Source organism: Notechis scutatus, chromosome 5, assembly GCF_049901735.1.
Source record: "Notechis scutatus isolate UNSWTSFEM ecotype Mainland chromosome 5, rNotScu1.2, whole genome shotgun sequence".
Classification (NCBI taxonomy): Eukaryota; Metazoa; Chordata; class Lepidosauria; order Squamata; family Elapidae; genus Notechis; species Notechis scutatus.
In genome coordinates this window covers 36,498,515-36,510,652 of record NC_142013.1, presented here as the reverse complement: position 1 = coordinate 36,510,652, position 12,138 = coordinate 36,498,515, and positions in this window count along the sequence as shown.

Here is a 12,138-nt window from a genome sequence, read left to right as displayed (position 1 = left end):
CAGTCCATTAAGATATCCCAGCATTATCACCTAGTTATCAATACATTAATTTAAGCTTGGAAAATTATAAATAACCAGTGGAGTGACAGGAGAACAAATGCATAGAAATAAGTTTGCATGGAAGAGTTTAGTAAATACTAATTATTCTTCATGTATATATTTAAAGATTAGCAAAAGTCAGGTGCCATAGGCCAATCATAATATGTTTTATTAATTTTTTATTAATTTTTCAGAGAAAATATTACCATACTTGAGAATGTTCAAAGATCATGTATCCTTAATATACATTTGGAGCAGTGGTGGGATTAAAAATCTTTTACCACTGGTTCGGTGGGTGTGGCTTGGTGAGCGCGCTTTGCGCGTGTGCACACACTTTGCATGCACATACACAAAGTGCGCCCACCAAGCCACACCCACCGAACCAGTGGTAAAAGTTTTTTAATCCCACCACTGCTCCAAACACGCACTTTGTGCAGGTGCAGGGGTATTTGTGCAGGTGCAGAGGTGTTATAACTCACCTCCTGCAAGCCTGCATGATCCCAGTCACTTCAGCAGCTGCCATGTAGCGCTATTCTGTGCCGCGCAAAGCAGCTGCACTTCAAATTTAGCGGATAAAGGTGACTATGGGAGCCCAGGCGGGCGGGCGGACCCAACAGCAGAGCCAGCAGAGCAGCAGAGAGAACCAGTTCGGACTCCACTGCTCATTGCTCTTACCAGCTCTCCAGAACTGGGCAGAACCGGTCAAATACCACCACTGATTTGGAGTCCCTTGTTTTCTTTTTGCTGCCTTTCTGAAAACTGACAGATTACTTCCCTGATATTAAAGAAGATTGCTAACAACTGTTTATTAAACTCTTCCAAAGCTATCAGTATGGGAACCAACCATTACATTAGCATAGAAGCTCTTCATCTAGAATCCACCTTAATAACTAGGTCAGCTGGTTGTCAGCTGGTTAGAAGATATGATGGTACAGTGACTTAATGATGTTTAAGTCCAGCTCCATAAAATGGGATTAGCCCCTGCCCCTAGCTCCCCAGCTCCTGCCCACCCAGCAGTTTGGAAGCATGCAATATTGTAAGTAGATACATGGTACCACTTCTGTGGGAAAAACCTAGGTATGTTTGAGAGCAGAAGCCAGTGCTGGACCTTGCTGGACGTGACACAATGCAACACAAGAATAGGTGAGATGAATCCAGTAGAGAAGTCTGGAAGACCTAGCAAACAGAGTGCCGCTACTCATCTGTGTAAGCTAGTTTGCATCCAAATGCTGAACAGAATGAACTACCAATTTAGGCTGTCAGAACTGCAATGTGTCTAGCATCCGTAGATTTCCCTGATATTGTATGCCATATGCTAAATAAAGAAAATAAACCAGAAGAGCGGAGAGGGAAAAGGAAACAGAGACAGAGAGAAACAGAGACTGGGACAGAGATTGTGATATAACACAATTGGCTCGATGCATGAGAGCTATTCTTTAAAATTAGTTATTCTAGATTTTGACTGACTTGATGCTTCATCCAAAAAAGGATTTTTCTTCAAACGTGTGTTATAAAGAAATATCACAAAATGCATATATATTTTTAAGAAATTGGGTAATTTTACTTGCTTAAAAATATAGGTGGTACTTTTCCAGGATAGAAAACTGATGGCAGACTTGTAAACCCATGGAAATCATTACAAGAAGACTTCTGCTTCTTTATGGAAAAGATTCATAGTTGTATATGAGAGTTACCATGTTGTTTTCTCTTAGAAGCTAGCAATTCTTAAAATAAACCATTCTTTCCTGAGTATCTATATATAGTACAAGAAATTACTCTGCCTGTTGAATTTATATATGTTACATAAATTTTAAAAGCATAGGAAACAATAATACTTTGAATATAATGAACAGGGAACAGTTTAATCCTGGTATCAGCCTGTGTTGGTTGAAAATGTCTTCCGAGTATCTTCATAATCACATAATAAGTAGCTTTTAACTATACAATTAACACACATTTAACATCTAACTTCTTCTTCCATCTTTCTATTTTACAGGGTTGCAACAAAACCAATTAGCATATATTCCTGAAAGAATAAGACTGAACAAAATACAACAGCCAACATGTCATGGAACACTAGACTATATGAATAAATAAGCCAAATATCTTTCATTAGAACTTAAGGAGCTTGTAGGACAAAAACTGTGGATAGAACAGGCAGTTCTAGTTTTCCACATACATGAAGGAAGGAAGGACAGAGAGATTGAAAAGGTCAGCCTAAATAATAGTAACTAATTCAGAAGTGAGATGCTAGTGCGGAAACTATAGCAGACTAGAGTTGCCAATAACACAATTCAGGAAGACATTTTCAAACATGAAGTGCAGTTGAAAAACAATGTGGCAAACTGATGAGGTCAGCCAGTAACCATAGTTTTAAGGAAGAAGTAAACAATTAAAATACATTTATACAAGGTTGATAAATAATCTCTTTAAAATCTTTAGTGATGATGGCTTGGAAGAAAGAAACTCTTTTCAAGAAGACCTACTACTTTCATAAATTAAACTACAAGGAGAACTTTGGTAGCCATCATACATTTGTTTCTGCTAAAACTCTCCAGGTATTTAATCTCTAGTTAAGTTTTATTAGTAACCATAAACCAATTATTTTTCCCAGCATATCTAAAGATAGATCATAAATACCATAGCTCATTCTTACTATATAGAAAGAGAAATAGCCAGCCAAATAAGTAAATAAAAATGGGAAAATATAGATAATAATGAGGTGATGAAAGAGAGAGGTAAGTAATATTCAGAGGAACTTTGTAAAAATTTAATTTCAGAAGCTAAAGTTTGCAGATGATACAACAGTGATTGGTCTCATTCAAGACAACGATGAATCCGCATACAGACAGGAGATTGAACAACTTATCCATGGTGTAACCGGAACAATCTGGAACTGAACACACTCAAAACCATAGAAACCATAGAAATGGTGGCAGACTTTAGGAGAAACCTCCCACCTCTTACAATATTAGACAACACAGTATCAACAGTAGAGACCTTCAAATTTCTAGGTTCTATCATATCACAAGGCCTAAAATGGACACCTAACATCAAAAACGTCACACAACGAAGTACAACAAAGAATGTTCTTTCTGTGCCAACTCAGAAATCTCTAACTGCCCAAGGAGCTGCTGATCCAGTTCTACAGAGGAATTATTGAGTCTGTCATCTGCACCTCTATAACTGTCTGATTTGGTTCCATAACCCAACAGGACAGATACAGACTTCAGAGGATAATTAGGACTGCAGAAAAAACAATTACTACCAACTTGCCTTCAATCGAAGACCTGTATACTGCAAAAATCAAAAAGAGGGCTGTGAAAATATTTACAGATCCCTCACATTCTGGACATAAACTGTTTCAACTCCTACCCTCAAATTGATGCTATAGAGCACTGCACACAGAACAACTAGATACAAGGACAGTTTTTTCCTGAATGCCATCACTCTGCTAAACAAATAATTCCCTCAACACTGTCCAACTATTTACAAAGTCTGCACTATTATTACTATTATCTTCTCATCAATCCTTATCACCCATTCCCTCCCACTTGTGACTGTATGACTATAACTTTGTTGCTTGTATCCTAATGATTTATATTGACGCTTCCTAGTATGATTTGATTGCTTATTGTACCCTATGACTATTATTAAGTGTTGTACCTTATGATTCTTGACTCTTGATGAATGTATCTTTTCTTTTATGTGCACTGAGAACATTTACACCAAGACAAATTCCTTGTGTGTCCAATCACACTTGGCAAATAAAGTATTCTATTCTATTCTATTCTAAATGGCAAAAGCTATACAAACAGCTACAGGGGCCACTGATTATGAATGGGAAGAAGGGAGGAAAACAAAATGAAGAGGAATAAAACAAAAAAGAACAGCACTGATGCTATTCTCTAGTTTGGTAATGAAATATATGCAAAAAAATGTATGCAAGAAAACAGTGGGTGCCAAGGACCACACAGCTCAACTGTAAGCTATAAATATGCTCTTCTAAATAAAAAAAAGAACAAGAGTTTATTCATACATTAAATATTGGAAAAACTGGCAAGATGTTCAATTTTTAGGATCTATATTTAAGATTATTCTCTAAGTATGCTTACTAAAGACATTAAACTATATAAACTTTATTTATTTATGAAATGTATTTCCACCCATCTTGTATCCAATAATTTTGGATTGCAAAATTGCAAATACCCTTTACTAAAGGGATATTGGGGCCAGACTTTATACAGCAAACTAGAATGTTTGTTGCACTGATAAAGTACTATAGAATTTTGGGATTGTACCATGCAGCCCAGGAACAAAGAAGACATTTTCAAACATGAAGTGCAGTTGAAAAACAATGTGGCATAAACTGATGAGGTCAGCCAGTAACCATAATTTTGAGGAAGAAGTAAACAATTAAAATACATTTATACAAGGTTGATAAATAATCTCTTTAAAATCTTTAGTGATGATGGCTTGGAAGAAAGAAACTCTTTTCAAGAAGACCTACTACTTTCATAAATTAAACTACAAGGAGAACTTTGGTAGCCATCATACATTTGTTTCTGCTAAAACTCTCCAGGTATTTAATCTCTAGTTAAGTTTTATTAGTAACCATAAACCAATTATTTTCCCCAGCATATCTAAAGATAGATCATAAATACCATAGCTCATTCTTACTATATAGAAAGAGAAATAGCCAGCCAAATAAGTAAATGAAAATGGGAAAATATAGATAATAATGAGGTGATGAAAGAGAGAGGTAAGTAATGTTCAGAGGAACTTTGTAAAAAATTTAATTTCAGAAGCTAAAGTTTGCAGATGATACAACAGTGATTGGTCTCATTCAAGACAACGATGAATCCGCATACAGACAGGAGATTGAACAACTTATCTCATGGTGTAACCGGAACAATCTGGAACTGAACACACTCAAAACCATAGAAACCATAGAAATGGTGGCAGACTTTAGGAGAAACCTCCCACCTCTTACAATATTAGACAACACAGTATCAACAGTAGAGACCTTCAAATTTCTAGGTTCTATCATATCACAAGGCCTAAAATGGACACCTAACATCAAAAACATCACACAACAAAGAATGTTCTTTCTGTGCCAACTCAGAAATCTCTAACTGCCCAAGGAGCTGCTGATCCAGTTCTACAGAGGAATTATTGAGTCTGTCATCTGCACCTCTATAACTGTCTGATTTGGTTCTGTAACCCAACAGGACAGATACAGACTGTTAGATCTGGAGGAGTGGGCGCAATAACGGAGACGAGGCATCGGATAGTGACTCAACTCTTTAATAGTGACTTCAGAACAGAACAAAATACTTGGGCAGCAGCAGCTCTTTTATAGAGCTGGCTGCTGTCACAACAACCAATGAAATTGAATTAACCGCTCTAAAAGCGTCCAATCAGAGACGGCCCGCTGTCAGCCAATCAGGTCAGCCAGAGGCGGCCATTCACGATTCGCTTATCCGCGGGCCAATCAGAAGTGCAGGATTACGAGCCTGCTGCTGAAGTAAAGCTAGTAGGGTTATTGATGAATGAGTTTGCTTAGTTCGTAACACCCCTCCCCCTAGGTTCCATCTGAGGGGTGGGGTGACGTATTCTCGCAAGTAGGCAGGCCGTTTCACCTGTCTGTTCGATTCGCTGTTCCACGGTTTCTGCTCTGGCGCTGGCTCCGGTGGGCTGTTTGTAGAACCGGGTGGTGAAGATGGTTCCACTACTCCGCTCGGGAACTCAGGGGCTGTCCTCTCTGCTGTCATCCGGGTTCCCTGGACTTGCTTCGATGGCCGGGCTGCTTTGTGGCGAGGGCAATCACCCGGCTCGGTCCTCCTCCGGAAGGTGAGTATCCCATGGTTGGTTGTGCAGACTGCTGGGCTTCAATTATTGGGTCATCTGCTATTTCTATTTAGGCCCCCTCGATTTCCCTTCCCCCAGTTTGAGATTCAGGGGTTGAGATAGGGTTAGGTGCCAATCGGGAACGAAGTTGGTCTATATGGCGCTTCCATAATTTCCCATCGCTAGTTTGTAGACGGTAAGATCTAGGGCCCGTAAGTTGAGTTATAGTAGCGGGGACCCACAATGGGTCACCCGAGAAGTTTTCGCAAAGACTAAGTTGCCTACCTTGAACGCACGACACTTGCTGCTGGAACTGCAAGGTTTTTCTGGCGTGTAGGTTGGGTGTGGTAGGCGATCGAGGTGTGAGCGAAGTTTCCAGCCCATCAGAAGTTCGGCCGGGTTCTGTTTGTGATGCTGTGCGGGGTGATGTGTTGGAGGAGAAGCATTCTGGTTACTTTGTCGTCAATGTCTCCATGTTCCATCTTGTGCAAGGTCTTTTTTATGAATTGGACCATTCGCTCAGCCCTGCCATTGGCCGCAGGGTGAGCCGGTGAAGTTAAGGCATGGCGGATGCCCCGTCGGCTGGGTACTGTTCAAATGCTAGGGCAGTGAATTGGGGACCATTATCTGAGACTAAAACGTCAGGCAATCCGTGCGTAGCTTAATAGTCTATTTAATTTTTAATGACGGCTTCTGTGGTGGTGCTCTTTCATTTTGTGGACCTTTGAGCCAGTTGGAATAGGCATCCACTGTTATGAGAAAAGTGTGTCTCTTGGTGGGTCCCGCAAAGTCAATGTGGATGCGGGACCAGGGACCACGAGGTGCGTCCCATTCAGTTGGAGGTGCCTTCTGGGTGGGGCAGCGCGGATTTCCTGGCACTTGTTGCATATGGCCACCCAGGCTTCTATCTGTTTATCGATACCTGGCCACCACGCGTAACTTCTTGCTAATGCCTTCATTCGCACGATGTCTGGATGACCATCGTGCAACAGTTTTAGAACTGTATGTTGTAATTTTTCTGGGATGACGACTCTGTCTCCCCACAAGATGCAGCCTTCTGGGAGAACAGTTCTGTCTGTCGGTGTTTGAAAGGCGCGAAGGTGTCATTGGGTTCGTTGTCAGGCCAACCTCGTTCCCACCCAGCTGAGGACTCGAGCGAATACAGGATCCTTTTTGTTTCCGCGGCAATGTCTCGTGCAGTCAGGGTGGTGCAGGGAGAGTTTCAATTTGGAGTGCAGTTAGAGTTGGAGCTGGATCGTCTATGGCTTCCGATAGCGGAGAATGACTCAAGGCGTCAGCGTGGGGAATGGCTTTCCCGGGCGGTGTTGCAGTTGATAATCGTGATGCGGCTGAAACTCTGACCAACGGGTCATTCTGGGTGATAAGATGTGGGAGTTGGTTTGTCTCCCGCTAAAATGCCAAGCAATGGCTTGTGATCGGTTATTATGGTAAACGGTCTTCCATATACATATTCATGGAAACATTTAATAGCGGATACAATAGCGAGAGCCTCTTTATCGAGTTGGCTATAGTTTCTTTCAGTCTTTGATAAAGTTCGTGAAAAGAAAGCAATAGGTGCCTCATTACCGTTTGGTAGGACATGGCTTAAGATGGCTCCCACCCCAAACGGTGAAGCGTCGCAGGTGACAGTTAAAGGCAAAGTCTCGTATACTGCATTAATACAGCATCTGAGGTTAAGAGATCTTTTACTTGCTGGAATGCTCGCTCTTCCCGATGTCCCCAGACCCAGGAAGCCTTCTTGTCGAGTAGTCTATGTAGGGGCTCAGCTACAGTCGCCTTCTGGGGCAAGAAGATGTTATAAAAGTTAATGAGTCCCAGGAAGGCTTGGAGGTCTGTTTTATTCCTGGGTCTTGGGGCGTTTTTTTTATTGCAGTTACTTTTTTTTCAGTAGGATGGATTCCTTTTTGTCAAGAAGGTACCCAAGGAATTCAACCCTCTCAGTACAAAGTTGACACTTGTCTTTTTTTTACTTTCAAACCGGGCGTTTTTGAATTTCTGGAGAACCATTCTGAGTCGCTTTCTCTAACACGTCTCTAGTGGGGCAGCTATAAAGACGCTATCGAAATAAGGCACGACCCCTTTTATGCCTTGTAGCAGTCTCTCCATTAGGCTTTGGAAGATGCCTGGTGCTACACTCACTCGAACTGGAGTCTATTACGCTTTAAACGCACCTCTGTGCGTGACTATAGTCTGGGCTTCTGCAGTCTGTGCATCTACGGGCAGTTGCTGGTACGCCTGGGCTAGGTCCAATTTTGCAAATATTATTCCACCTCCCAAGGAGTGAAGAAGGTGTTGGACCACAGGTACGGAGTAAGCGCTCTGCTGAAGTGCGTGATTTAGGGTGGCCCGGTAATCCCCACAAATTCTTATCGATCCATCAGGCTTTATGGGTGTTACAATCGGGGTTTCCCAACGGGCGTGATCGATCAGTTCCAACACCCCCTGGGCTATTAATTTGTCCAATTGTTCATCAATCTTTGGCTTGAGTGCGAAAGGCACTCGACGAGGCTTAAGGCGGATGGGCGCAACATCGGGGCTGAGGCTAAACGATATGGGGATCCCTTGTACTTGCCTAGCTTCTCGGTGAACACGCCCTGGAACTCCTGGACGAGGGCCGCTTCCCAGTCGCTAAGCTTCCGGGTCTGGTGAATGCCAGCTAGTTCAATCCCCAGTGGAGCGAACCACTGTAACCCCAACAAGCTGGGCCGGTCTCGATCGACGATGGTAATAGGCAGAGTTGAAGGACACCTGGACGCTATGGGAACCGGCAACGGGAATCCTGTTTCCCTGGTAGTCCCTTAATATGATTTTTTGGGTGCTGAGGTCCTGGCGACGGATGTCAGGGATCAGCTGTTTGAAGGTTTTCCATGAGACCATTGATAGGGACGATCCCGAGTCTACTTCCATTACGCATGGACGATTCTCAATGGCGACCTTCACTCAGATCTTTCTTGCATCCAAGGATGATGCGTGACCAATGGTAATGGTTTGATGCGCCTCTTCCCGTCTAGCTGACGCAGCAGGCGCTCTATTTCTGTAGTGATAGTGGTTCCATTGGTGATTCAGGCGGTCCCGATTTACAGGTGGGCTGCCCGTTGTTTGGCGGAAGTTGCTTTCTCTTCGGATTGGACTAGACCTCGCTTGCTTCTGCAGACCTTTGCGATGTGGCCCTCTTTCCACAGGAACGGCAGAGTGCGTCGAGGAATTTGCAGTCAGATCGCGGGTGATTGGCCTCGCAACCGGCGCATTGACGCTGAAGGTTTCTGGCTCCTCTGGTCTCGCTGGTCGCGCTCTGACCTGAGTCGGTTGACCTCCTCTTCCTCACTATCAGACGAGGATTCGAGGTCTTCATGGTGAGCTGTTGTTGAGTGCCTTTCGGAAAAAGGCATAGTATCACTGGCGAGTTGGCGGAGCGGGTGCGTTGGTGCGGCGATTCGAGCAGCCGACTTCCTGGTTGCTTCTGCTGCAGTAGCGCTCAGTGATGACATCTGCGAGGTCGATGTCCCCTTTAGCCATGATCTTGCTCTGGGTCGTGTGGTCATCTAATCCCAGAACTATTCGGTCTCTCATGGCTTCCTCGAGGTTTGAAAAACCACAGAGTCCACCCAAGTTCCGGAGGTCAGCGATGAAGTCTCCAACGCTGCTTTTCCGTTGGTCCCTCTGGTAAAACTCGTGTCTCCTGATGCTGGCACCCGCGGGTGCATAATGGGCCCGAAGGATAGGAGCGAGGTTATCCCAATCCATTGTCTTAACTTCCGCTGGTTTAGCAAGTGCCTTAGCCATTTTAAAAACGGCAGGCCCGCACGTGGGTCAGGAAGACCGCCGCTTTCTTGCCAGGCGAGCGTCTTTCAGATTGTTGGTCTCCAGGAACATCTGGAACCTGTCTATATACGAGTCCCAGTCTTCGTTAGCCGGGTCAAATGGAGCGGGTGGTATGGCGCCCGCTGGTCATCTTTGCCGTTGTTGGCGCGCTTTCTTAGCCATGTGCTCTGTTCGGTACTCAGTGAGTGCTCAGTCAGCTCTATCATCTCCGCATCCCATCCTCGTCGCCAGTGTTAGATCAGGAGGAGTGGGCGCAATAACGGAGATGAGGCATCGGATAGTGACTCAACTCTTTAATAGTGACTTCAGAACAGAACAAAATACTTGGGCAGCAGCAGCTCTTTTATGGAGCTGGCTGCTGTCACAACAACCAATGAAATTGAATTAACTGCTCTAAAAGCGTCCAATCAGAGACGGCCCGCTGTCAGCCAATCAGGTCAGCCAGAGGAGGCCAATCACGATTTGCTTATCCGCGGGCCAATCAGAAGTGCAGGATTACAAGCCTGCTGCTGAAGTAAAGCTAGTAGGGTTATTGATGAATGAGTTTGCTTAGTTCATAACACAGACTTCAGAGGATAATTAGGACTGCAGAAAAAACAATTACTACCAACCTGCCTTCAATCGAAGACCTGTATACTGCACAAGTCAAAAAGAGGGCTGTGAAAATATTTACAGATCCCTCACATTCTGGACATAAACTGTTTCAACTCCTACCCTCAAAACAACGCTATAGAGCACTGCACACAGAACAACTAGATACAAAGACAGTTTTTTCCTGAATGCCATCACTCTGCTAAACAAATAATTCCCTCAACACTGTCCAACTATTTACAAAGTCTGCACTAATATTACTATTATCTTCTCATCACTCCTTATCACCCATTCCCTCCCACTTGTGACTGTATGACTGTAACTTTGTTGCTTGTATCCTTATGATTTATATTGATGCTTCCTAGTATGATTTGATTGCTTATTGTACCCTATGACTATTATTAAGTGTTGTACCTTATGATTCTTGACTCTTGATGAATGTATCTTTTCTTTTATGTGCACTGAGAACATTTACACCAAGACAAATTCCTTGTGTGTCCAATCACACTTGGCAAATAAAGTATTCTATTCTATTCTATTCTAAATGGCAAAAGCTATACAAACAGCTACAGGGGCCACTGATTATGAATGGGAAGAAGGGAGGAAAACAAAATGAAGAGGAATAAAACAAAAAAAGAACAGCACAGATGCTATTCTCTAGTTTGGTAATGAAATATATGCAAGAAAAATGTATGCAAGAAAACAGTGGGTGCCAAGGACCACACAGCTCAACTGTAAGCTATAAATATGCTCTTCTAAATAAAAAAGAACAAGAGTTTATTCATACATTAAATATTGGAAAAACTGGCAAGATGTTCAATTTTTAGGATCTATATTTAAGATTATTCTCTAAGTATGCTTACTAAAGACATTAAACTATATAAACTTTATTTATTTATGAAATGTATTTCCACCCATCTTGTATCCAATAATTTTGGATTGCAAAATTGCAAATACCCTTTACTAAAGGGATATTGGGGCCAGACTTTATACAGCAAACTAGAATGTTTGTTGCACTGATAAAGTACTATAGAATTTTGGGATTGTACCATGCAGCCCAGGAACAAAGAAGTTTGCTTTGCTCCCCAATGTGAACTGCAGTCTGCAGCAGTCTGGAGCTCCTGTAAAGGAAGCAGAATGAGCCACTTTATTCCTGGACCACATGACACAATCCTGGAAGTGGCTACCAGTTTCAGAGTACCCACAATTCAACTAAGCTACCCTAAAAAATGGATCATGTCATGCAGTTATGCAACCCAGAAAGAGAACATCTTGCCCACATTCTCTAATCCAAGCTTCAGAGATCTTCAAAGGGGAAATGAGGATAAGGGAGTAAGGCCTTCTGGGATGGGAAGCAGATTCAAGGACTATGAGGATCCAATCTGGCCAGATAGAAGAAGATAGTGAAGGGGTTGTACAGCATCCATGCAGTCAGTCATAAGCGTGAATAACCATGGGGGTGCTACAGTGGCCATAACTTCAAAACTGGACGAATCTGTCATAACTTTGAACATTCACTAAGCAACTTTTGTAAATCAAGAACTACCCATATGGCATTTTCAAAGATACTTAATTTACTAGATTATAGAATGCCTCACAATGTAGGCACATAAAAGTTCAGAATCAATATCATGCAAATCCTTCAGGTATCACAAAATATTAATGTTTATTCTAACTATTTTTCTATGCCAGACAAGTCACAAAATCTAGCTTTATGTTTATAGCAAGCCAAAATCTAAGGATATGGGTTAACATAATGCCAAGATGGATTGCTAAAGAAACACATGTCTACTCCATAACTTGCTTTCATATCAT